General features: G+C 42.9%; 1 protein-coding gene across 2 annotated transcripts in view; it reads left to right on the forward strand.

The window, feature by feature from the left end:
- The window catches only part of ext1c (exostoses (multiple) 1c), a 48414-nt gene that overhangs the window by 17681 nt on the left and 8844 nt on the right, over positions 1-21889 (forward strand). The gene's annotated exons all lie outside the window — the stretch shown is intronic.

Below are 21889 nucleotides of genomic sequence, written 5' to 3' on the forward strand. Positions count from 1 at the left end.
CCCAGAGTGTAAAAAACAGACACACAGGACCAAGCCCCCGGCTTCATCCACAGAGATGTAATCTTACAAGCAGTTAATTTCAGCACGTAACCTTTAGCAGAGTCCGAAAGCAGCTGGAACAAAGCGGCGCACTGCAACACGATACAAGCTCTCACCTCATGTGGGCCCTCCTGCAGGGGCTTTTCAAGCTTCAAACCATTGTAAAGTGAACAATGAGACGCATTAGAAAGCACATATCAGACGTGCTTTAGCAGCTAAATGATGAAGCGTCAGTCAGGCTTCTCTGAGAGACGCCACATTCTGTTAGCATGCAAACATGAGGTTCTGTTCTGCAAGGGGAACTTACCTTTGACAGCAAGTGTTTGATGTATAGATAGATGTTGGTTCAAAGGAACTAACTGTCTGTTGGACTGTTAAGCCCTCCTATGATTCAGTTTCATTTATTTAGAAAGTGGGTTAAAGGCGCCATACAGTAAATGTAGGAAAAGCAACAAACCATGTAGATATATGTATATATATGTACAGTACAGACCAACAGTTTGGACACATCTTCTCATTCAAAGAGTTTTCTTTATTTTCATGACTATGAAATTTGTAGTCACACTGAAGTCATCAAAACTATCAATTAACACATATGGAATAATATACATAACAAAAAAGTGTGAAACAACAAAAAATGTCATTGCAGGTTCATATTTTCAGTTGTTTCGCACTTTTTTGTTATGTATATTATTCCATATGTGTTAAAAAAACTCTTTGAATGAGAAAATGTGTCCAAACTTTTGGTCTGTACTGTGTATATATATATATATATATATATATATATATATATATATATATATATATATATATATATATATATATATATATATATATATATTTTACAGATGGGGAGTCAGGTTAGTTCCAATCTGATAGTTGATGTGGAGTTTGTGACTCGACACAGTAAAGACAGTAAAGAAATGACTCTGCTGTGTGTTGTCCGAAGCTTCACAAGCTGCTGGTTGATATAAAAAGCTCATTGGTCGACAGTTATGACTGTTCGATGCTAACTTATATGTTGTGTATTGTCAAACTATCATTTTTGACAAAAGGTCATCCATAGGTTTGTAGTGTTTCAACTGTCAGTAGTTATGAGTGAAACAGTTGGTCAGGTATTTATGGATGCTTGAGTCGGATAATAATCCATCCAGACCTGAAGTGTTATCTCCTAGAGTAGGAGCTGTACCCTGTTGCATTGTGGGTAAACAGGTCGTTACATCTGCAAGATTAGATTTTAAAACATCATGAATGGTTAAACGTTACCCTGACTATTCACGTGGATGAATGGAGCCATCCGTCTGCTGATATGAGAACCTTCCCGCCAGAACCAGCGACTAAACCAAAAAGGTTGTGAAGGAGCAATGAATGAGCTCATTTATTCCACACTGCCGCCCCGGTGGGTTGGGTGGGAGATTGCGAGCCAGGGAGGGGTGCGGCTTCAGTGTGGCACTCGACAGAGCCGCATTCTAGAGGGTGTGAATGTGAGAAAACACAGAGTGGCAGCACTTTTCTCTGTGGTTTGTAAAATATCTCTCAGGGGGTGGGGATGGTGGAGTTGAGATGGGAGGATTTTTCTACGTGTTCCGAGTTTCTTCATTTGAAATGCTTGCAGCTCCATCAGCCTGAGCGGACTAACATCAGGCCTCAACAGCTAATGGGACGTCTCGGCTCACGCTCGTGTGCAGGCTCTTACGGGGTCCCTTCAGGTTAAGGAGGCCTAGCATCTGCTGCGCCAGCAGATTAGCCCAGAGGGACCTGGACATCCAATGACCCGAATGCCCAATGCGGAGAAGGCAAGAGGAAGGGGGGGGGGGGTGTCACCTTTTTATGACACAAATTCCCGTAATGATCAAGAACCTGTCGGTTGAAGGAGAGACAGTCAGTCAGTTTTTCTTTGCATTTTACCTAAATAATTGAGGTTTTTTATAAAATTTCCTTTTTTAATGATGGTAGGGCAAGGCAAGGCAAGAGCAAATAAATTTGGCTTTAGCTAAAAATCACACAATAAATTTAAAATGTCTGTGTTTAGTTTCTTAAAACTTCAATGACAATATTTTACAGATGCTCAACATCAACTTCTCTCTCATTTTCTTTTATCATACATAACTTGGAGAAATGCTGCGTTCATGTGGTGTTTGAATAACCGGAAGAATGGAAAACAACAAATCTTCCAACATGCTAGAGCGGAGTCCACAAACTTTTTCTTGTGAAGCCCACAGATTTCTTTTCTTCTCTAATGTGTCGAAACCTTTTTTGTCTTTCTTTTGTCGTGAAGCCCTTTGGTACCCTGAGGGGATTTGTAAAGTGCTATATGAATAAAGTTTCATTCATTCATTCATGATCCTTTTAAGAAAATAAGCCATGCTATTTATGAAATAAATAAATAACCAAATAACCTTCTCTGTGGTTTTCAGAGTATAAAAATCAGGAGAAATAATACTGATACATTTCAAAAACATAAATAGTGTCTTCTCTCGTCATTGTCTGTTTGAGACTTTGGAGGGCTGCAGCTCCTCACACATCTCACGAATAAAACTGAGCAGCTGAGCTGTGTCCTGCACGTGATAATTAAAAAAAAAGTGACATTTTGTCCTGCTGCAGCTGGACATACATCTGCATGACCTTTTCCCCTGTATAGTATTCCCGCGTTTATTGCGGGAGTTACGGTCTTAACATAACCAGTGATCGATGAAATCTGGAATAGGATTCCAGGTGTTCTAACGCAGTAGAACTCCTCTCTACACACTTTCTACACTTTTCTCAGACAGACATGAACATTTTCACAATATTCTTTTTTATATCCTCAAACTTCACAAAGAAGTCCAGTATTATAGGATGAAAACAAAGATCTGATCGCGATCAAAGATTTCTGTAGATCTGAAGAGCTGTGTGTTTCTGTACAGGAGACGCTGCATAGAGGAGATTGATTGACAGGGTCTCCAGCCAATCAGAACACAGAACAGGGTGCGCCGTTTGAAGAATAAACAACAACAGCATATTCGCCCTAAATAATGAACGAAACTGCAAAAGAGGAACTGCGATGTAGAAAGGGAAGACTGTCCTCTGTTTTATTAGACAGGGATTTTTAGAGGGGTTCAGATCAGGGCACAGACTGCAGAAACGTCACGTTCTATGTGGTTCTATGAAAAAAGGTTCTAGTCTGCATGTGCAGTTATTGAGCTGTTTGCAGGAATGGTGGAGTGGGAGGGGCTGTGGGTTTTCTCTTTTGGAACCAACTTTTCATCTCAGTTCAGGAGGTAAACACATTAACAGGATATGAGAACTGGACTGAGTGACCCCTCCCCATAGGAAGTACCCGTCGGCCTCCCAGAAGCCAAAATAGAGAGAAATAAACAGCTGTTACTCAGTCATTCTATTTGTCAGAATAACCACTATTTATACTATATTTTTTTCATGGAAGTTACTCAAGTTAGAAACTGACCAATCAGATGCCTCAATAAAAGTATTTGGCCTCCTGCTGAACATCAGAAAAGTTTGATTGACAGATTCTCCCGAGCCCCCCTACAGTGTTAGGGATATGGACTTCCAATAAACTCACTCCTGATTGGCGAGATTGGTTGCCATAAAAACGTTAACTTGGACCAGTTTCTGTTTACTGACGTTCTTTTGCAGACTGAATTGACGTTCATGTGGCTGGAGCCGAAAATAAGCCAGTGGGGTCGACAGTCAATGGGTTGACACTGTCTCTCCTTTTAAAGACTAGACCTTCAGACTTTGTGTTTTTGAGAGAAGGTCACATTTTGGCTTCCCCCTTCATGGCTTCAGTGTTACAGCTAAAGGCTAAAATCCCAGATGCACTGCCTACCAGCTGTCGCATTGAGTAGCGCACGCACAGTAGTTCTGCTCAGTTTGAAAGGGTCACATTGTTGCACCAGCAGCGGTCATCAAATCCGTGGAGATCACCTGAAAATCTGCATGAAAACTGGAGGGCTAACTATCAGGTTTAACGCCATCAGCTTCCTCTTGGAGAAAAGTAGCCTTGTGCTGATATGCAACACTTTACATCAGTAATATGTTTACGCAATCAATTAGCGGATTCTGTTGATCACGTAAATGGTCAAAATGCGTGTAATGTTCAGGTGTCCTTGGTGACATTTTGGTGTTGAAGGGTTAAAACACAGTTAAATTCATTTGACTGAACTGGAACAATCTGAGAGCAAAGTGTGTTACTTTTGTAATGGATTGCACGATAACAGTCAATGTTTATTTTCTTTTTGCTTGGTTAAATGGGTTATATCCTTTGTGTTGACCTTTTTTATGGTGCTTCATCAATCAAACAATCTAAACTCTTAGAAAAAAAAACTTCCTCTGTTTTTTAGCAGTTGGATTACAACATTTTAGGAGCAGAATGTTCCTAATGAAACACAGAATAAGGAGAAAGACAAACAAAGAGAAGCAGAAAGTGGCAAGAACTACTTTCAGGGTTTAAATAAAAGACTGGGGGATTTGGAGATCCAACTCATTCGTATCCTGAGGAAGAGGAGGCTATTGGGGACACAGAGGAAGGCCAGAATGAGACATGCCGGTCAGAGAGGAGGGGAGACAGGAGAAGCAGCCCCATGGCCTACTTTCCCCGCTTTAGAGTCGTCTCAGAAAGGAAGAAACGTGTACAGTGAATGTCAATGAGCGTGTTTGGGAAAAAGAACACGGAGGAACCGTACAAAACACAGAGTTTAGGCTTCCTTCTAGAGCAGAGGTGGGCACTGAGGGCCGCATTCCTGCATGTTTTCCAGCATACCCTGCTCTGGCATGTTCTGATTGGCTGGACACACCTGAACCAGGTAATCAGCCATGAGTAGGGCAAGACTATCTGGAAATCATGCAGACACACTGGCCCTCGAGGCCTGGAATTGCCCACCCCTGTTCTAGAGTGAAGGTGAACCTGTGGTAGATTATGGGATGCAAATGGATTTGCCTACGTGTGAGAACATCTCAAACGGTTCCTCTTCGGAAGCATCTTTCACACGAGAGTCTGGTCAACAGTCTGCTCCGCTCTGATTCTGTCCCTCTGCTTTCACACATTTTATTCTGGTTCTGGCTCCTTCTCAGCCTCCTGCTGACAATCCAGCAAAGAGCAGAACAAAACTGTAGAGACCGTGAAGATGAACTGCTTTTCTTTTTTAAAATTTCTTTTTGAATCAAAGCAAAATCTGTGTGTTTATTTCTTTTTTTAGATCAAAGAAAATTTGAGTTATTTTCCTGAGTTGTGATCATATCTTATCGTCTATCATCATACACTATATAACCAGGAGTATTGGCTCACTAGCCTCAACTGACATATGAACTGTAGTGCCATCCCATTCCTAAAGCATAGAGTTTAATATGATGTGGGTCCAGCTTCAACTCTTCTGGAAAGGCAGTCCACAAGGAGTGTTGAGGAGATTGAGAGTGTTATGATCGAGCTGACAGTTGACGCCGGAATATGTAGGATCGAGGAAATTTCACCACTGGATGTGTTGCTCAGGTGGCGTCCCATGTCAGTTCCACGCTGGAATTCACTGAGCTCCTGACATTTTTTCAAATGTGACGTTGTGTAACACCATAACATCTGTCTAATGACCTTCAGTGAGTTTTAGTGGTTTATTTCCATTTGGGGTTTTATCATCTAAGACCATTCTCCAAACTCCTGCACATCCCTGTTTTTTTTCTCCAAAATATAAACCACTTGAATTGGTAAATATTTGTTCAGATGCATCATGGGTAAAGCAGGCAAAACCCAATGAAGTTTACATTCCATTGCCATGAAAAAATCTGAGAATAATTGTTTTTTTGGTCAAACATGAGCCGGTTGTGACCTGATTGTTATTTCTCATGAAGTGTTTGTGGTCTGGTCTCGAAGACGTCGTCGTTCTCCGACTCACTGCTGAGTGTCTGGAAAGCCTGATCCGTCTTATTCTGGCTGCCTAAGGATTTTTGGTTTTTTTTATTATTCAGCCGAAAACCTGCTGTTGACACTCAGCAGTAACACAACAACACAAGTTCTCACCATCCTGTTTTTACGAGCAGAAAACAACAAGGAGGATTGGCCAGATGTTATTGCAACACCTAGCACAGGTAAAAGCCGAAAGGTCGGCGTCTAAGTGTCTTTTGTGACACCACTGGACAATGAGTCAGCGTTTTGCTTGTTGTAGAACAGGGGTCTGTCTTTTTCTGCTCTTATTTATCCAAACAAACATGGGCTTCAGCAGCCAGGATACCAGTCGTCTATCACGTCAAACTCGGAAGATTCTCCAAAGGTTCTGGTTTCATTCAAAGATGATTATTCGTCTCTTGGTTACACCTTAACCCCTGTTGCCAGTGACATGCCCTTTGACCTACCATAACTCTCTGACGTTCATGTGATCAACGTCAATTAGCTGATCCTGGCGCAGAATGGTGGCGGCATTGCACTGTTATGCAACACATTGCTAACATAAAGCCGCAAAACCATTTTTTTTCTCAGATTTTTTAATTGTTCTGAATTTTTTGACATTTCCTTTGATTCAAAGGCTTTGTGGTTTATTTGTTTTTAGCTCTATTTAAGCCCATTTTTGGCAACACTGAAAGATAAAATAAGATTAAGATGGCATAGTGCAGTTAAACAGTTGTGACGATACATTTGGATTTAAAGAGGCAGGCTGGGTTGCCTATTTACAAATACAAATTACACATACAATCTTTTTCCAACAACATTTTTTACTCCTGATTCACAATTATTTAAATAAAGAAATACTCAGATACGAAATTTTGAGCTTAATTTTTTCTATATATGTTCTCCATCAGAAAAATGGTTAGTAGCTAGTTAGTTGGAATTGTTGTGCTCCCTTGGTGATTTTTGTTCCAGTGTTTTTTGCACAACACTTGGACACATGAGATGTGTGCTGCATGCTGGGAGTTGTAAGAGGATCCATTTGATGCCAAGCCTCCTGCTGAGATACCAGCCATGCTTGTGGAAGATCATCAGCTGTAACCGTCAGTCGTGAATCCTCCTGATGCCGTCCAGCTGCTGTGAAGATCAGCGAACAAACGCTATCTGGTGACTGACTTTGGGGCTTCAGAGCTCTGCTAAAAGAACGTGGCTAGTTTAGCTTCAACACTCCCAAGCTCCTCTGGAGCTCCTGGGATCTTCAGTGGTTCTTCTTGGTATTTTAGGTTTCTAAAGTCGGCTTGTGCGATCCCCCCACTGGTGTCATTCAGTGTTTTATATCTGGGCCTTTGTGGAGTCAGATTACAGGCTATGCTGTCTCTGGAGTGCTGCTAAATCTCTTTAGACGTAATTTTATCAAAAGAAATAAATAATAATGGTATTAATAGTATTAATGACGATAACAGCATTAAAGAGACAAGAAAGTGGTAAATAAAAAGCTAACAGTACCACTTTGAAAGCTAAATTAGTAAAAAAAAAATTAAAAAAAGCAAAATTGCTGATAAAAGGATTTAAAAATGACCAAATACATTTCTGTTTAGCAAATAAGTAAAGTAAGACTACAGCAAAAAATATAAGCTAAGTCAAAGAATACTAAAAGTTCTAAATTAGATGCAAAAAAGGCCAAATTATTAAGTTAAAAAAAGGGTAAATCGATAAGAAAAAGTTACATAAAACTGAATAATGCTAAAGGTGCTACCTTAGTCTATTTAAGTGCAAGCCACACATTTCTAAGGTCCAGAGATAAATGTTGGTGATCACAAATGATAGAGCTTCCAATTCCCAACACAGAAATACACAAAATAGTCCAATAGACATAACATTGAGCAAGTTATTAATATTTTACGTCTAGCTGATAACCTTTGTTTTGCGGCTAGAAAACAATAGGAAAACTTGGTAATCACAGCGATAGACACATCAAGAATTTTTGGTCTTCTTCTCTATCTGTGCTCTAATCACCATCAACATGACCATGTGAAAGAATTTCTAAAGGTTTTAATATTTTTTAAAAATTGTTCATTTAATGTAATTACATGTTTCACGTCCTCTGGCTGCAGTTTATTATGCCGTATTAAGGGCTTGAACCCGTGACCGCTCCTTACAGTGCTTATTTACATTGTTTGTCATGATGTGATATGTAAGACTCGGGTCTGCAACGATGAATTCCGCGTGTTTCGTCACGCTTCCTCAATGTTTAGGGGGTGGTTTGGGGGACCTTATTTATCTTCTACCTTTCACGAAGCTGTGAAATTGAACCAAAGTCATGAGAAAGTTGCCGTTGGCTCACAAATGTCCGCTAAGTCCACTTTTCAATCAAATTATAAAGTATCCCAGTAAGCACCGCAACGCATATTTTAACACCGTTGATTTTCCAACGTGGAAACCAAGGCATGCGCAGTGACACCCTTTGCGGTCCCTAGTAAAATACTACAAAATACTAAATAATCCAAATAAATATTTAAAAAATGTCCACTCAATGTTTTGAAATTCTACAATGAATTGTTTTTAAAATGGTTTTAAAAAAGCAACAATACTAAACATGCTAGCGTGAAAGGTTTGTCAATACGCATTGTTGCTTGTTTTAATGTGCTAGCTTAAATGCTATAATGCTAAACCTTAACATTAGTGCCTCAGCAGAATAAACCACAGTCTGGGCCCAGAGTTGGCTCATGTTTGAGGTTTGGAGATGCAGCGATGTCTTATTTGGTTTCAGTTGTAAAGCTGATTGGTTTCCGGTTAATGAAGCTGCTGGGAGAATGTCAGATGCAGGAGGACGCGCGGGGCGGCGTCACGTCGAAAAGTTCATGTCGTTAAAGTGCGGAGAAGCACATCATTCCTCTTAGACACTCTGAGCAAGCTTTTGCAGCAATTAGGCCGTCTGCGGCGTTCTGGGTTCCTCTCAGGACTCCACGCTGCCCAACACATGAGGAGGAAAATTAGGTCAGGAAATGCTGTTGTGGAAGTTGCCAATAAGATGAAAAGACTTTTAATATTGCCTCTTTTTATGCAGATTTGAAGCAGGACGAAGCGCAGTGATTGGCTGCTGAGGCGAGCGGCTGATACAGATAATCCATCAACGGTCTGCTTTTTGATAACTGCAGGGATTCAGGTTAAACAGGGATTTGTATGTTTTTGTTCATGGGAAGGTCCTGATGGATTTTCTTCCGCGAGTGCGTGCGTACACACACCAGTCCTCAGCGAGGAGGCGCTTTTCACCTGGGGGGGTGAAGGGTGTACACGCGTGCATCCGTGTCCCAGAAAAAGAGGCGTGTTCCTGCTGCAGAAGCAAGGAAGGCACATGCAGATGATGATGAATTACTCTGAAGTTTGGGGCTGAGCTCCCCTTCGGGGATGCGGGGGACTTGCTCTGTCGGCTTTTTTGTCCCGTTTGATGAATGAGGAACTCGCTGTGAGACGGAAAGCGCCGCTGCAGAGACGTCGGGTTTCACACTCCAACTGAGAAAACTCCTGCGGCGTTCGGTGGCTGATGTACAACCCGATCGCCGCTTCCCTCTGGCTCTGCAGCAGAACCACCGAAAAGTAAAGCTACCGTTTCCAAAATAATGAGACACTCCAGACATCTGACAAAAATTCCAGAACAAATGAGAACCTGTCCATCTGGGAACCTCGGTGAGAGCCAACATCAACACATGGAGCAACCCTGGAACAGTGCAGAAGAATGAGTCACGAAGGTCATGGAAGAAGCAGGAGAAGGTGAGGGCCCTTACTTCACTCAGTTGGGGTCAGAGTTCACATTCAACCGTTCACATTCAACCGTCAGAAAAAGATTTTAGGACAAAAATGGATCTATGGAACAGGTCAAGGAGAAAAACTGCTGGGCAAAAAGAACACACGTTGATACAAATGTCCTGTGGACCGATGTGACATGGGAGGAACCCCAATCCCTTTTCTTCTAGACTCAACACGTTCAGAAAGAGGGGCCAAACAGGGGGTGGGAGTGTGATGGTTCTGCAGCAGAACAAGAACACATTAGCAGGTGCACCTCTGAATGGAACACGATGAAGGTTCTGGAGAGGTTCTGGAAGGTTCTGGAGCTTTTACTCAGATTCTGTTTCAAACCATTTCTGCAAAATAAAATGAGGTGTTGGTGTTTTTCACCCAGAAATAGGTGGGTTTGGACATTTGATATTTCCTAAATAAAAGAAATAGTCGATTAAAAACAGTATTTAGTTTTTAATTTACTGTTTGTTTTGGGCTATAAGTCGCTCTAAAGTAAAAGTTGCAGCAACCAAAATAAAACATAGTAAAGAACTTAAAAAAATTATAATTTGTGGAGAATAAGTTCCACTTTTAGGAGAAAAGTGCAACGATTCAGAACAAGCCTGAGCGGCACTTCTTCTTCTGCGCTGCTGTCAGCAGCAGATACTGATACATGCACCTGCAGTGCCCTCTAGTGGGTGTCAGGGGAAATAACACACATATGCACGGTACCTAGTAACCCCTGTGCTATCTTAGATGACCCCACCCTTACATTGACGTGTTCTCCCTACCATGACAAAGGTGGATAAAGGTGGAAAGATTTCATGTAATCCTTGGACACCAGTGAAGATCACAAATCCTTGAAGAAAAAAGGTTCAGAGCACGGTCTAGTGGGTCTAGATGACCCAACCCCCCTAATGTTAAAGGGCCTAGGATAGCACAAGGGTTAAAAAAAAAGAATCACATGTAAGTTGCGTATAGTATAGGTTACACCCTCCCAGTCAAACTATGCACGAAACTAATTTATACTCTGAAAAATACAGTAGATGATCTATGTTTGGTATTTAAGACCAAAATATCTCTTGTATCCTGCATTATCTGCGGGCAGCCGTGTTTATTTTGCTGAATTTTTTGTGTGCATTTTGCATGATTGGCTGTTGTCCTTGTCAATCAATGTCCTCTGTGTCGTTTCTCCTAAACAGAATGCGTTCAGCTCGCCAGAGTTACATAAAACTTGGATTGCGATAAGATCTTTTTGTTTCCATTCGATAGTTCTGGACTTCTTTTTAGGTTTGAAATTTTGAGAGTTTAAAGGAAAGAGAAAAGTGTGAAGATGTTCATGTCTGACTGAGAAAAGTGTATAAATTGTGTAGTGAGGGGTTTTCCAGCCTTAAAATATCTCAAATAACTAAAAAAGAAAGAAAAAGAGAGCTGACTATGGATTTCGTCAATTGCAGGTTATTTTTAGAACTTAACAGAGGGAATACTGTAGTCTAAAAATCTCTGAATTGTCTGTATTCTCAGTATTTAGTGCAAAAATAGGCTCTTAATGAGATTAACCATCATCTTCAGCGATAAAAACGGTGCTTCCAGCGCTTTTCTTTCGCTGAACTTGTTCAGGGTGTCGTTTTGAAAATACTGAAGAAACGCCTTGTTAAGGATCTTCCCAACTCCAGATCTCCATTGGAGATCAAGCTGCTGGATCCTTTTCCCTCCGTCTGGGTGGATTTTTGACCTCCGTGTGGTTCAGTGTCTGTCTCGACCTTTCACCCACATATCTTCCACATACAGATTTTCGCCCTGAGTGACCGTCGCGTGACGTCTTCCCCCCAGACAGGAATCTTCTGAGCTTCTCGTTTCTGCGGTCCTGCTGTTCTCCAGCTGTCTGCTGGGCATCACCTCCTCCTGCCGGATCATGAGGACCCCCCCCGGTTTCCACACTTTGCTGCATCTCTCCCCTTTGTTTCGACTTAAACCCGATCCAGACAAAAACATGCTTCCTCCCTCCTGGATCTCCTCCACCATTGTTTTCTTTGGGAAATCTCTTCGTTTCTGAAGCACGGGAGGCGCAGAAAACGAGGCGTGAACACCTGCTGCTCCCCTGATGCTGCTGGCATCTGCAGGTGACGGGCCGGGCGGTCCAAACGGGGGCGCCGTGGCAACCCCACCCCGGCTGCTGTGAATGATCTCCTTCCAGCAGGGATGAATGGAGCCTTAACCATAAGAGGGGAGGGAAGGGGGTAGAAGTTAGGAGGAAAAGGAAAGCTTCACCACAGTGAGACTTTGTCGGAGCTGTTGGTTTGGTTTTACTTGGCCTACAGTCCAGCCTTTGTGTGTTTTGTGTGTGTTTGGGCGCACACTCTCCTCCCCGGAGCTGCAGAATCTGATATAGTTGCAGCAGAAGATGCTCCGGCCTTTCATCTCCGTGTCTAAATCACTTCACACCTCGTTTTGTGCGATCTTCTGCTGGTGGGAGCGTCTGCCAGCACACGACACAAACGAACACAAACCGCTACAAAAATGAGGCTGCGATCCAGTGTCCCATATCATCAGAATCACTCCGCCATGCTCTTAAACTGCCCACCTTAGATTCCCAGGTCCAAACTGGACTGCTTCTGCCAAGTTCGTGTATCTAAACACCCCTCTCCTCCTTCCACTCCCCGTAAAAGCCACTTCAGCTGAAGAAAAAGCCTAAGTGTGCATTCGCATGCAGCACGCTCCTCCTCCTCCTCCTCTGAGAGCTCCTACAATCAATAGGAGTCAGATTCAACTTGTCTGAAGTCTCCGTTGATCGAAGTGTTTGCAATTTGCTGCAGCGTTGCATCTCCATGCAAAACCGCTGACGGTTTTTCTCTGTGGGATGAAACGATGGCGGACGTTTCACTTAAAAGAAATATAGAATCGCATGAAAACGTGGCGCTGGATTGTCCTGCTGACGTGGATCTGTTGGTTTTTAGGAAAAGCTGAAGGTCTGACAGCCAAAGAGCAGAGCAGTCTTGCAGGTCTGGTTCGCTTTGAGAACCCACACACAAACACACACACACCCACACACACACAAACACACACACACACACACACACACACACACACACACACACACACACACGAGTGTCCTCTGTGTGAAGATGAGGAGGGCTCATCCCCCTTTCAGAGAGGGGTGTTTCTCTAAGCGGGGAGCATGAAAGCTGCTGTGTTGTTTGCTGTTCAGTCTGTTGAGCGAAAGCTGTCGGGTCTGCCGCCAGCAGCCTCTCAGAGGAAGGTTCTGGAGAGGTCCGGGACAGAGTCCAGCTGCCACACAGTGAGCCCCCTGTGAGTAGGCGCTGAAGGAGGCGGCCAGGAGGCCTTGCAGTTGAATGGGGGCGTTGTGCACACGTCCTTACTCGGTGGAGGGGCCTCTTGGACATGCAGGAGTTCACAAGAAGCCGTGCTTATGGACAGGTGACTTCCAGAACGAAGCACGTGTGAAAAAGAAATTTCCCGCAGCTCGGCCAATTCACTGTTTTAATTTTATTTTGTTGTAAAAGTTGTCTAAAGCTAAAGTAGTACCCACGTCATGTGACCATCAAGGGGCAAGACCAAAATGTGAGGTTTTCCCGTGGGGACAAACTTCCAGAGTGAAGCACATTAAAAAATGAAGTTATCCCCAGTTAGGCCAGTTTACTAAATAACCACTAGGGAGGGGCCTTTTTTTATTTTTTTCCTCTCTAAAGTTTTATACAGTTTTTATTTTATTTTATATTTTGTCATAAAAGTTGTGCACATGGTCATGTGACCGTTAAGGGGTGGGACTAAATTGGGAGGTTTTCTATTGGGGCAAACAATTGACTGAATGCAGCACATTTGAAAACGACCTGGAGCGAGGCAATTTCCCTAAATAACCACTAGGGGCTGTTTTTTATTCACTCATATTGGTCAAAGTGATCCAGCTTTATAGCAGAAACAAATAAAAGAGACTTGATTCTTTAAAATTGTGCTTAAAGTTATCGTTGGTTGACAGTGAGCCAACTTTTTGGTTTTTTATTTTATTTTTTCCATTGTTGATGGTTATAGTGGCCCTGCTTTAAAAGGACAAAAACTAAGCCCCCGCCTTCTGTTTCCAAATTTAGAGCAAATCAAATGTTGCAGTTCCTCAAATCACCACTGGAGGCTGGTTTCGTCCCATGGACTGCTTTGTTAAAAACTCAGCGATGGAGAGGAATGTAAATGATGTCAGTACGTGGTGGAGGTCAGGTGAAAGGTGGAGAAGTGGCGAGGCGTAGGTGCTGCCGGGACTGATGGGATTGTGGGTAAAAGCAGAAAAAAGCCTTGAATGCTGAACGTTTTTCTTTTCAACGGGAGCCACACGTGGGTCATGCTGCTAAACTCAACATTTCAGACTCAAGTTTTCAAAAAAGGATCAGATGTTCGTATCAAAATAGCAGGAAAGGAAAAAGTAAAAGCAAATATTCAATCAAAATCGTTCTTTCTTCTGAGCTGAATTTCAGCATTTGAACTTTCTTTCAGTGCTTCTGCAGCAGATGTGATGTTCTAGTTTAGTGGAGTTTCCACCATCTGGTCATGAGATGGAACCATCCACCGGAGGAAAGAACCAGCCTGTTTGGTGGCTGCGGTGAAGCTCGCAGCGTCGGTGAGCCTCTGCAGCGTGACTGATCTGCAATCAGGTTCCCTGCATTTAAAAATAGAGGCGAGTGAGGTGAGGCCGCCTCCTCTTCCATCAGAGCGGGATGCTTCCTGTCTCTGCAGCCTCAGACATAAGGATGATGATGATGAGGAGGATGTAGGGGTGAGCACGCTCAGAAATCTGCGACGGCAGGGGCAGCGAGCCGCAGACAAACAGGGGTGAAGCTGCAGGATTTGCAGAACAAACGCAGAGCAGCTGCATCAACAGCAGGGCGGAGCCTGAAGGTGTGGCTCCGCTTTCAAGTTCAAGATGAGGGAAAGTTTGCTTTGCACTGAATTCATGTGCGCCGCACCTCAAAGAAAAAAAGAATGCTGAAAAACAAACCATCCCAGAGTTCAGCGGGAGTCTTCTAGGCTCCTCCTCATTGGCTTCACCAACAGTCAGACTCATTCTTGGAATCAAACTGTTTTTCTATGGTAAAAAAACAAAAACGCAATTTATGAAGCTGCCTCTAAACAGAGCCTTCATTCATGCAGCCACGGCGCTTCTCATAGCCTCGTGAGCGGGCTGACGGCACAGATCCGATTTCTGCACACAAACTTGTATTCATGACGCTCATTTCTATCCAGACGATCTGTTTCCGCGTTCATCCATCATTCCGACCGGCTGAGCTTCTGCCTTGAAGGCGACCTCCTGCGTAAACTCCAGACTTTTTTCAAACTACTATATCAGAGATGGGAAGGTACAACGCATGACTTAAAGTCCCCGCTCCATTCGTTCCCTGTAGACTTCTTTTCATTCTAATGATGCCGTTTTCACCCCAAATACTTTTGAATGTCTGTCGTTTTCTACAACCTATTTTCCTACAGAAAGGCAGGAGTTCATTAGACAATCAACTCTGAGTTGTGGGAAAGACATTTGCCACAGAGCAACCCCGCCCCCCTTCCCCTTCTCGTTGCGGAGCAGAGCCTGCCCAGTGTGTTTTCTACATCACAAATTCGCTCGTTTACATTTTTTGTCCCAATGATTTAATAAAAAAAATACTCAGAAATGCAACTTTGTTTTCGATTTCCCTCTATTATCAGAAAAATGCTACAAAAACATGTTTAAAAACACCAAAAACGTTTTTTATTGGACTGGGTCTTTAATGCTAGAATAATAGATTAATCTTTGATAAATTAAGTTTAAAGTAAACAAACCGACCCTTTTGATAACTGAAAACAATGCTAACCGTGCTAGCAGGGCTACAGGTCAATAGGTTTTATATTCTGTGGAGCAGCTGACTAGTTCATGGCAGAAGCTACTACTCTACTGTCAAAACTAAAGAGTACAGGAGAACAAACAAGTACATTTCATATTGTTTGGTTTCCTTTGATTTGATATTATGGGATGGGGTCACAGCTGAGCTCTGGTTGCAGCTTGATGGGAAATTACAGGCACTTTACTGCCATTTAGAGAAGATCACAGCAGCTGCAGATCTTTTTGTTGAAAGCAGCTTTTATGTCAATCTAGCCTAGAATGACAAAGGATTCAGCCTCTGTGCGGAAAGTGTTTAATGTACCACACCAATAAAGACACAAATCCCCCTTTTATGCCTTTGTTTACCTGTGTGTGTGTGTGTGTTATGGGTGGAGGTGTAAGTCACAGCATCAGAGGATCAGCTAGAGTCCGCTCAGATTAGAGAGCTAAGACCTCCGCCTCTGTGATTAATGGATGGAACTGGAGAAAGTGCTTTAGCAAAACACACTCCCACACGCACACACACATGTGGGTGGTGCGGGGGAGGTGTGTTTGACACCAGACCAGCTCTCGACGTTTCATTGTGGCTAACATCTGGGGGGCCAGCACATCCTACACTTCTGACGTCCGACAACTTATGACCACAAGGAGCAACGTGGCATATTGTGTCTTGCTCAAGGACACTTCAACACACAGACTAGAAAGGCGGGAACTGAATCTAAGATCCTCCGATCATATGCATCGAAAATGATGACGTCATATTTGAAAAATATACAAGAATAAAAGCAACATTAAAAAATACAAATTATTTGACTCCCCAGAATGCCTAGAGGTGCCAAGAGGAAGGCACTGGGTCAAAGGGTTCATGGGAAGTTTTTTTAAACTAACTCAGTTCTTCTCTCTGCAATAACTAACCTTTGTAGAAAGAGCAACACGACGGATAAGTCAAACTTTATTGAAAGAAACGGAACATTGTTCATAAAATACAAAAACAACAACGCACTCACTTGTGTTATGCTGCTGTACAGTACACATCACAACATTCACAACAAATTTTGTATTTTTGTTTTGGACTGTCTTTTAAGTATTTTCCAGAATTTGTTCCAGGTCATAATTTACACATAAGGTGCACTGTGGATGTTTAAGGTGCATTATTATTATTATTGATTTTAAAAAGGGTTATTTAGACTACTTTAACCCTTTAACTGTTGATGTAATTAAAGTAATTCCAACTAATTCTGAAGCAGAGAAAAGCAGTTTTGCCCAGATATGCAACTCATTGCCGTAGCTAAGTGTTGATGCAATCAACTAAATCAGCTGATTTTGTTGCGGATAAAAGCGGGTTTGTGCCGTAACGGAACACTTAACGTTAATTATGAGTTGCATATCGGTGGAACGCTGATATGGACTGGATCGCATCGCCACAGCACTGATGGAATCTTTTATGTATCGATTCATAGACCACTTATTGAGATGTGTATCGAATCATGCAAAAAAAGGAAAGATACACGACCCTATTAGGTGAAATCGTCCTTCAAAACTGTGTTTAGTCTTTTGATTGACGTCCTGAATTATTTAGCTGTTACAAACAGGCAGCAACAAACAGAAGTCACATGATTGAATGTCAGTTCAGAATAAACCTCAGAGGACTGAGGGAATCTCAGGGAAAAAAAACAAACAAATATTTTTCCGCAGGAGATCCATTACAGAAACTGCAGCTGGAGAAAGCAGCATAAACACTGAGCTGCACCGCAGAACACAGTAACAGAACCACGGTAGGACTAAAAGGCGCACTAAATTGAGCAGATGCACGGGAACAGAGGATGCTGGGTATTTGATACAGAAAGAGACTCCCGTTTGTCGTGACAATCCTCCCGAGATGACTAATATCCGCGAGTCTCCTGTGGCGCCTGAGTTTTTGTGTGTGTGTCTTGTGCGCGACGTTTCCCTCTCGCACACTGAGTCAGCTGGAAGATTAACTCTCTCTGCATAAATATAAGATGAAGACGGGATTTAAATGCAGGAAAGGAACTTCAATCTTGCAGCTAAGGGGAAGCATTCATGGTAATTCTTCTGTTTGCTTTTCATTCAAGACACATCAGCTCTTTGCTCCCAGCAGCTCAATAACTTCTCAAACAAAATCCAAATCAGAGCTGACCTTGGGTCCATCTTTACCACAACAGGAAGATTGCAAGAAGAGAATAAAGGGGGGGGGGGGTAAGAACTGGATGATGAAAAGGCTCAAGATGTGGAAAGACTAAAGCAGTCTTGAAAAGAATAGACGGTTAATATTTGAGGCAAGAAAACACCTTGGGGAATGTAGCCTCCACCAGGTGGTGGTTTTTGGGTACTCGGTACTGTGGATCACTCATTCTAGGCCGGACATGGTGGAGCATTAAGGAGGACTTTCACGGTAAATGGTCTGAACCTGGCCAAAGGAACCAGAAATATGAACTGACGCGACCCAAGAACAATTATGTGTGCTTCTCCCCAACCCCTTTCACCCTTTCTACCTTTAGCTCCAGTGTTGACATTCTCTCAACTACCGTAATTTACACAATTAATGTAAGTCTGAAACAGAGAAAGGCAGTCAATATTCAACTCGTTACAGTAGAGTGTTGCATATCGGTGGAAAGCTGCTTTTCTCTGTGTCGGAATCTTTTGGTTTTTGTTAATTGCGTTAACCAGGGCTCCAGACTAACTTTTTTCACTAGGAGCACTGTGGCCCCCAACTGAAAATTTTAGGGGCACAACCAGAAAATTTAGGGGTGCATACTGTAAATCAACATGCTAACCAAATCTACTAATTTCCACTGTATTACTAATAAATACTTTAATAATAGATGCATAAATTACAATGTGCTGTTTCAAATTCAGTGTCACATTTTATTCTGCACTTTTGAAGATGCAACAAGAAGGTAAACTGACAGCACCATCACTATCATGACAGTACAAATAAGTAAAGCAAACGGATGGAAATTTATCTTGGTGACACCAAATAGGTGCAGCCAAGATGCACAACAAGTGTGTTTAAGATCACCCAGGTGAACTCAACGCTGCACAGATCACCTGGTGTGTGACGTATATTTTTGTTTTTGCTACAACATCACCTGTCAATCAAAACAAAAATATCCGAGAAAGGGGTGGGAGCAAGGCCCCAACCTGAGCGAACGCAGCTGGAAATTTAGTACTGCAAACTACAAAACAATGCATTATGGGACATGTGTTCTGATGGGTTTTGTAGTTCAGTGATCAATCAAAATAATTTAAAATACCAATTGATAAAAAAAAAGGCTACATACATTACAAAACATTCAAATAAGCATAACATATATAATAACACAGATCATACTGAGGGGGAGAGGAATATTAAAACTAAATTGAATGGTAAGGACAACTCCAATTTCCTATTGTCCTTCGTTCGCCTTCAACACCCCCCCCCCCCCCCCCCCCCCCCCGCCTGGTCTCCCCAACGATCCAGGCGCGGCGCTGGATCATCTTAAACACGTCTATTGTGTTTTCAGTGTGTCTAAAACTAAATCTTGTCACTCGCACATATTTAAAGTTCAAGCCCCGTTAGCTGTCACGCATGTAGGTGTGGGACATTTATTCTCTTCAGCTGACTCGACTCCCGCGGGAGGGGTGTGCTGCCCTAACAGCCGTGCATAAAGCGTTTGATGTGCCGCCGTAACCGTAACCAAAACCCTAAACCTTCCTCCGGTTCTGTGTGATCTAGAGAAAAGTTGAGCACGGACTGCATGCATTTAGAAAATTACGAGCGAAAAAATACGTTCTAAAGGCCGCGAGTTTGAGACCCCTATTGTACACTCTGGCACTGGTACACCAGCCGCAGGTCGGAAGAATGAATCAATAGTTCCCTTACCCATAGCTCAGACGCACATATCAGGTTGTGATGATATCTGTCTCCGTTTCCTTCCCACAGATGTGTACGTGCGTGCGAATATCTCTAGGCCCCTCCCCCTCCACGCATTTTAGCCACTTAAAGTGGCTTTCCCTATTCTTCTCACACCCAGTGGCCGCCTCACAGACGGGCATCACGCGAGTGTGTGCTTGCGTTTCATGAGTATGTGCGTGAGTGTGTGTGTCTGCCTGCGTGCGTGTGTGCTCGCTTCTCATTGATTATTTCATTGATCATTGACGTGCCCCTTCTACGTTTAATGTATAAAAAATACGGAGGGTGGGGGAGGCAAATTTACTGGTAGCACATGTGCGACTGGATGTAAAATTTAGTCGCACACTCTCAAATTTTGGTCCCAGTCTGGAGCCCTGTAAACACTTTGGTAAATGGTAAATGGCGTATACTTATCTAGCGCTTTCTACCTTCTTTCGAAGGCCCAAAGTGCTTTATAGTCACAGTCCCATTCATCCATGCACACACACATTCACACACATTCACGCACTGGCGGCGGCTCCACTGCCGAACACTGGCGCCAACCTCCCACCAGAGGCAAGGTGCTGCTTTGAGCTCTGGTGTTAAAGGTTAAATAGTAAAAAATATGCAACAGAAGTTGAGTCACATTAAAAACTTCACTGTCTGGATTATTTGATCCCAGCAATTGTCACGCTTTTGCAGAAGAGTTGGTATGATCTGCTCATGTTAGACCGTCCATCCTTAGAGTTGGGAGTGGAGCTACATCAGTCCTCAAAAGCCAGTATCTGAGGTCAACAGAGGTCAACAGAGGTCTTGCATGGACTACCTTTGATCTCAAGGGTCCTGTATTGGTTCTTGTAACTACTACAGTCCAAAGGATGACACAAAAGTCCTTGCAGCCAATAATGTAGAAAAGTTCAGGAGAAAGTGTTGCCTCCAAGGCTGTAGGCATTGATTGTTGATCATAGTTCCTTAAGAAACAATGGTGTGTAACTTTCAGCTAATCCCAAAGGTGTGCCTAGATGGATCGGGTATGGGGTTCTGGTGGTGCCCGTGTCTCTGTCACTATAGACTCGATAAGAATTGTACCCATCAGATTCTCCTTGAACCTGGTACAGGTTGTGGATTCCTCTTGTAACTGCATTTTAAGTCCCACATAGTTGCAGCAGACGGTTTTGAGATAGGTCGAGGAACCTGGGACCTCGAGAAAAACCGGCTTAATAGGGAAAACCCATTAAAAAAACAACCCTAACCCAAACCAATCGCAAATGGAGATGATTACAGCTTTTGTGCATACTAACATCAGGGTTGAGTTACAGCTCACAATCTGGACCAAACCATGACTAAGTATGACAGAGAGGTTGACTGCTCTCAGTCTACTCAAAACCCACCTATAGCAGTTGTGGCAAGGGCCTAGTTACTCTTTATGTGTAGGTAGCACAGTTTGATCATTCTATCTGACAATAGACGCACAACAGCTCACTTAAAACCCTTTTCAGTTTGCCGTCCATTTCCGACAAGTCCAGTAAATACTAAACTACGGTTCCAGACCAGATAGACTCCTTTGTGATTCTCTGTTGTGTTTCGTCTTTGGGACTGGGGCACTCTTCTATGAGCAGGCCAAGAAACAGAATAGGAGCGATAACGGTCACCAAAATCTCTGATGTCAGAGAAAACCGTTATATTTCAAAATTAGAGTTGACAGAGAAATTTCCCTTCTCTACCCCTGTGCCGGTCCCAAGCCCGGTTTGAGAAGGTTGCGTCAGGAAGGGCATCCGGCGTAAAACATTGTCAAGTTCACCATGCGACTTGTTCGCTGTGGCGACCCCTGATGGGAGAAGCCGAAAGAGGAAGAAGAAGAGTTGACAGAGAAATGTTTCATCTAACTGAATTCAGGGTTAATGCATCTCCCAGATCTTCCACTCCTTCATTGATTTATTTATCTAGCCCTCCACTCATCTCTGACTGTTAAAGAACATTCAATACCATGTCTGTGTTTAATGCATGAAAGTGCACGAGATGGAAGTCTAAAAATGGATAAGAAAACCTGGAAAAATCAATAGAAATGGAGGCTGTAAGACCAGAAGAACACATGAGAGTAGCAACACTAATGTGTTTGAGAAAACAGCCCAACAATACTGAATGGGGGGGAGGGGGGGGTAATGGGGAACACCTAATGAGGAAACTTCCCTCAAACAGGATGGACAAACTCAAGAAAATGTCCTAAACAGACGCAAAAACGCACTAAATGGACTGTTTTGTATCCAATGTGCTCCTGAGCCGCTAGAGCCAAAGGAACCAACACCTCTAACGCGTTTCTTTCTCGTTCTCTCCATCCGAGTTCATGACGGAGCTGCAAGGCCAGATGGTGGATGTGCACGTGTGCGTGCACGGTCCCTGCTGCATGCTCGAACACCGACACACGACCTTTAGGTCCAGGGACACAAAT

The sequence above is a fragment of the Oryzias latipes genome, chromosome 11, assembly GCF_053564925.1.
Source record: "Oryzias latipes strain Hd-rR chromosome 11, Olatipes_Hd-rR_3.1".
Classification (NCBI taxonomy): Eukaryota; Metazoa; Chordata; class Actinopteri; order Beloniformes; family Adrianichthyidae; genus Oryzias; species Oryzias latipes.